Source organism: Brassica napus, chromosome C5 (genome assembly GCF_020379485.1).
Source record: "Brassica napus cultivar Da-Ae chromosome C5, Da-Ae, whole genome shotgun sequence".
NCBI classification, from domain to species: domain Eukaryota; kingdom Viridiplantae; phylum Streptophyta; class Magnoliopsida; order Brassicales; family Brassicaceae; genus Brassica; species Brassica napus.
Window position 1 is genome coordinate 12006021 of NC_063448.1, and position 6175 is coordinate 12012195.

Genomic DNA, 6175 nt, shown 5'->3' on the forward strand with positions numbered 1-6175 from the left:
AGCCTTCACCTCCCGGAGACAAAACCGACAACAGCGGATCTGAAGAAGCGTCCACCTCCCGGAGACAAAGCCGGCGGCGACGGAGCTGTAGGAGCCTCCCCCTCCCAGAAAAGAAACATCAACTGACTAAGAAACAATTAGCTTCACCGCGCCAAACCTCACAACGACCGCGTCTTTACTCCAACTTTAGATCCGCTTCGGAGGGGATCTGAACCAGAGCTCAGACAAGGCGGAGAATAGAGGAGATGAAGGAGAAGCGCAAGCCCCACATCGTAAGAATATCTCGAGGGGCTCCGACGACGGCACGCACGCTCACGCGCCGGCCGCTCGCCGGACCCAAACTTTAGATCTACTTTCTCTCGATTCAGTGAGTGTTTAAAGAGAAGAATCTTTGTTAAACATATTACATGCAGTTTTTTTTTCTCTTTAATCACCATAAAATGCAGACTATATCTTTTATTGAATTTACATATATGATTGGTTTGTCGCTCTATTGATGAATTAGTCAGCTTAAGTTATATTTATTAACACCATTAATGTTGAAAGTTATAGTCTGCATTTTCGCTACAAATATCTTTGTTGGGTTAGTGTACTTGGATCCGATTTTGAATCTAACATTTGGAGAATGAATTATGGCCAAATTTAAAGAGATTATTGACTGAAATTCTATATCTTCAAATTTTAACTTTTCTTCAATATTTGGTGGGCTCTAGGTTTCGAACCGAAGAGAAGAAATTTATTGGGCCTGAGCCGAGACACATCAATAGCAATTGGTATTGGTTTAATTTGCAGTTTTGTAGTTAAGAAATTGCTTTGTTGACTTGGAGTTTATGATCGACTTGCAAACTTGATCACATTTTCACTTTGTTTTTTTTTCTAGCTTAAAATACAAGTGGATTTAATTAAGTTTTAATAGTATAAATTTTTGGAAAAACAATTTATTTTTATCCCACACTTATATTCCATGTTTTTATGGGTTGATGTAAAATTTAGTAGCACATATTTTTATCACTCACAATTAATTTATACTCTATTTTTTTGTTAAAAAATATAATTAACAAAGATAAATATATAATAAAAAAGAACTTGATATAATATATTAAAACTATGTTTTATGTGTAATTCAAAATAATGATCAAAATAAACAAATAAATAAGGGGAAAATGAATTTATCTAAGTATTTTAAATTTAAAAATATTTTTAGATTATGGTGAAAATAGCTTTTAAAAATTGATGTGATGAAGGTAACAAGTGTTTGACTTTGTAGAAAGTGGTTAAACGCTTTGATTCTTAGCATCTATCATATGTTTGGCTGATTAGGTTAGATTTGTTTTTATGTTTATAGAAATTTTTTAATTTTCAATCTTTTGATAATCATATTTTCGGCTTCCAAGAATGTAAATTCATCTTTTTGTATGTCATATCTTTTTGGCAAAGAAAATGAAAAAAAAAACCTTTGACATGTTATGAATGATTTATTTCCAGATAATATAATTAAGTATGAGTTTGGTTTGTGTATGGCTTGTACAAATTAAAGTTTGCAATTAAGATGATTTCATTTTCTTAAACATTAATATTTCATACCATGTTATACTAGCTTATTAATCTGGCTTCAAAATACTTTCATTTGCTTTTAAAAATATTTCAACAGAAAATAGTTTCTTAATTACCCATCACAAATTTATGATAATCTGAAGTATAGTCTTGATTAAAAAATAATCTTGCAATAATAAATGATTCGTTGAATTTTTTTCATATAGCCAAAAGATAAAATTAAGAATACAACATATAGAATAAAAAAATTGAAGTGACTAATAATCAATATCAAATTAAAGTCCAAAAAGGTGCTTTGTTCTTCATGAAACTTACAAAAAAATATACATCAAAAACATTTTATTCCATGTAAAACATGTTGTATTTTATGTTTTTTCATTAAGAACTTATTTAAATGATATGTTGATTTATTCATTAAGATTATACAAATTAAATTTTAGATTAAAAATTCAAAAACTTAAATAAAAAAGTAAACATCAAACTATTTTAAATAAAATCCAATGAATAAACTAAAAATCTAAAGTTGTGTATTTTTTATGTTGAAAGTAATATTTTATATTAAATTGTATATAAAATATAATGTCCTATATAGAATAAAATATAATGGTGTTGTATGTGAAACATATATAGCAAAACTAAGAAAATTGTGTTCATTCATATGAGATATGAATCTCTCATATTGACATTTATTTGGTTTGTTAATATTAAACCTTGTTTGATTTGTATATAAACATTTGACATAACTATAAATGACATTTTACAGATAATTGGTTAGTGCTTGGCTTGTACAAACAGAAGTTTGGAAATAGAGTTTCAACACCTATCAACCTTCTGTATATGATTTCAATTTCTTAAATAGCTATATCTTGTACCACACTATCGTAACTTCTTAATGTGGTTTCAAAAATATTTTCATTGCATTTTTAAATTTGAACATGATCAATAGTTTCTTCATTCACTATTACCAATTCATGATATTCTGAAAATATATTTTTGGTTAGAAACTAATTTTGCAATAATAAATGATACATAGACGGAACAATTCACATAAACAAATAATAAAGAAAAAAAAGAATATAGCAGATAAAAAAATTCAAGTGGCTAACCATATACATATGAAAATAAAGTCCAAACAAAATTTAATCACATTTTGTTCTTCATGAAATTTACCAAACATATAAGTATACAACAACAAACTATTTTATCATATGTAGAACATGTTTAGTGTACATTTTCTAATTATTATAGTTATACATGACTAAATTTAGATTCAAAATCCAAAACTCTAGATCGATAAACATTAATCCATTTAAACAAATCCTTATAAATAAATTCAAAATATCGTATTTCTTAATGTTGAAGAGTTAATATATTACAAAAATTGTATATAAAATTGAATACGATTGTGTTATATGTGGATGATTTTTTTTACTTTAATATCACATATTAGTTTTCATATAATTTATACTTTTCAAACAAAGTTGTGAATTTGAATAATTTTTATTTTTAAAGACTAAAATAAATTACAATATAAAAAAAATTAAATAAAAGAAAAATACTAAATTAAAAATTAATATATGTATATACTATACTGGATATAATAGCCAATTTTCTGTTCATCACATTATTTTTGGTTGTTTTTGTGCTTATTGATAATTCTTCTAAATTAATGAAAATTAATAGTTAATACATTTATTAGTTTCTATGTGAAAGCTTGTAAACCAACATCTATGAAAAACATAAATAGAGGAAATACAATCTTTGTTATGTATTTTCATTAAATGTACAATATAATGGTATGTAGCAGTTGGATATGAATACCAAATGCAGTGATTTACATATATGCTTATAGCTAGTTAATGATCAAAATGGATGGTTCATTAATCCTTGGTTACTCCAGAGAGTCAAAACTATAAATAGAACTTTTGAAGCAGGGGAAGGAATTTAAACTAAGTATCAAAAAGAAGTTACTCTTTTCCCCAATTTTGCCTCAAACAAAAACCATCTAGTTAGCATCGTGAATCAATTATTCACATTTTCACTACAAAAAACCATAACCGCCAACGATGATTCCTTCTCAGCTGCCTGAACTTTCCTGGTTTCAACATCCTCATCAGCTTCTTTGATTTTCGGCAATATTGTGAGACCATAATTTCTACTACAACACTTAACGGCTTCTAAAACAGGGTTATCTTCACGGTATAGTTCCTCACCGATATCGTCTACGTGCTTTCCCCATAACACAGCATAGACCCCTACCGTCAAAACAACAACTCCAAGAACCCTGAAATATAAATTCGGGTTTAAATTAATTAACACGATAGGACAAGACTAAACCAGGTATATATCATAATAAACCGGTTGTTGTTAACATACCCTCCAAGGTAGATTCCTTGCTCGAGAACGAACAAGCTCATTACGGAGACAATTACAACGACAAGAGGGTTAAAAGCAGTGACGAAGACAGGCCCTTTTCGTTGCATCATAAGTCCTTGAACATAGTAAGTGATGCTGGACGACATTATTCCCTATAATTGAACCAATCACAATATTGCTTAACATTTTACCAAAAAAAAAAAAAAATTATCAGTCATTTGTGTATTGATCGTTGCATTATATATAAAAAAATTTGCTTGAACTTTAAAGGAAGAGAACGGACCGCGTAGGCAGAAGCGAGAAGGTTCATGTCAAGACCTATGCTCAAAGCAGAAGGATTGTATTCCATTACGAAGGTAAGGGCTAAAGATTGTAACGTTCCCATGAAACACACCATGGTTGATAGCGAGAGATGGGCTGAGTATTTCTTCAAAGTCGATGCCTAACAGAAATATAATAAAAAAGCACATAACCCCTAATTTGTTAGATCCATATAAATTTATATATCCTATACAAAATGTATAGAGTAAAAACCGTGATAAGTTTTAGTCCAATCCTTTTTCGTCTGATTAGACTGCAGCTTAATATTTTAGATTAGTCAATGTAATAAATCAATACCTAAATGCTGTAAGCCTGGAACATATAATTCAGATCTCAGAATAATAAAAAAAATATATTTTAATATATGTAAAATTAAAAAAAAATATTTTAATATATTTTAATAAAATTTTTTTTTTTTAATATATGTATTCATAGGCCAAACTAAGGGTTATTGATATATCAATTCAAACAATCTAAGAGTAAACCAAAATCTCACGAAACTGTAACACCAACTACTTTCTTAGTTTGGATCAATAAATGATATCTGAAGAATAAAGAACGAAGCCCATGAGAGGGAGGCGACAAGGAGGAAGGCGGTTAATTACTGGCCAGCGGCGAAGAGGTGGTGGTACTGAGGTGAGATCGGAAGAAATTGATGAAAGGACCATTGTAATATCACCAATATGGATCCAACCAATGTTACTAAAGTCCCCACCACTTTCACTTGACATCTTACTTTTCTCATCTCCGCTTTCTCCATCCTTTTTATATTCAAATATTCACATAAAACACGTTAATATTTAACAATTTATGATATTATAACATACATATTGTACTATACATCTATGTATGAATTGGTGCATATCCATGTATGACAATATAAATAAAATATTGCTTTTATGTATCTATGTATGCATCATGCATGTGTATGTACCTGAAAAGAGTGGCGAGGATAAAGGTAATTGCCGGCACGATGTTGCTGACGGCCGATGAAAACGTCGGAGATGTGAGTTTCAGACCGATGTAATATAGATTTTGATCAATTACAGGCCTGAATAAAATCATATTTGTTAGCCTTATAATTGTAACAATTTTGTATACATTCAACAAGACAAGTTTTTGGTTATGGTTTAAGAAGACTAACCCAAGAAGAGCAAGAACAAATATGTGCATGAATATTGGAGACGTTATCTTTGACCTCACTTTCCTACAAAATCCACCATCACATAAATATCATAAAACTCGCAAAACAAAAACTAACTGTGTTTTTCAAAAAAAAAAAAAAAAAAAATTAACTGTGTTATCTTAAAAACAAGGGACAATATGAACTTTTTAATGTACCTTTCGGAGAGAAATGCAAAAGGTGCAATCGCGGCAGTGGCAAAAGCGTTGCGATATGAAACAAGAACGTTATGGCTCATACGCGGTCAAGGACGGCTTTACTGACCAGGTTCATACCGGCGTATCCGAACTGAAGGCAAACCATTGCAAAGTAAGGTTTAGCTGATTCTGACATCCTTAATCCCATCTTAATTTGCTTTTTAAGGTTTTAAGACAAGAAAAATTAAAAAAAATTTGGGGATATTTATGATCTTTGAGGCTGACAAAGATGTCAAAGATTTGTGTTTGTATATAAGAGAAATGAGTTAGGAATAGGGAGAAGATAAACACTTAGAGAATATGTGTTTTTTTCCTAAGAACCAAGTGGTGAGGTTCATTGTATTTATATCACAATATTCGGATTTTTCTGTGTTCTCTGCTTTCTCCCATTCGTTTCTCTTTTCTATATTTGTTATTAAACTTTATATTTATTATAATGACTTCATCATATACATGAATTACTTATCTTTAAAGTAAGTGGATAGATCATTCTACATATAAATATTCGGTTTAGTTGACTTCATGAACCCAATCATATTAAGTA

The 6175-nt window shown here is 29.7% G+C and overlaps 1 pseudogene; it reads right to left on the reverse strand.

The window, feature by feature from the left end:
- Positions 1-3370: 3370 nt before the first annotated feature.
- LOC106356699 lies at positions 3371-5949 on the reverse strand (annotated as a pseudogene).
- Positions 5950-6175: the final 226 nt, after the last annotated feature.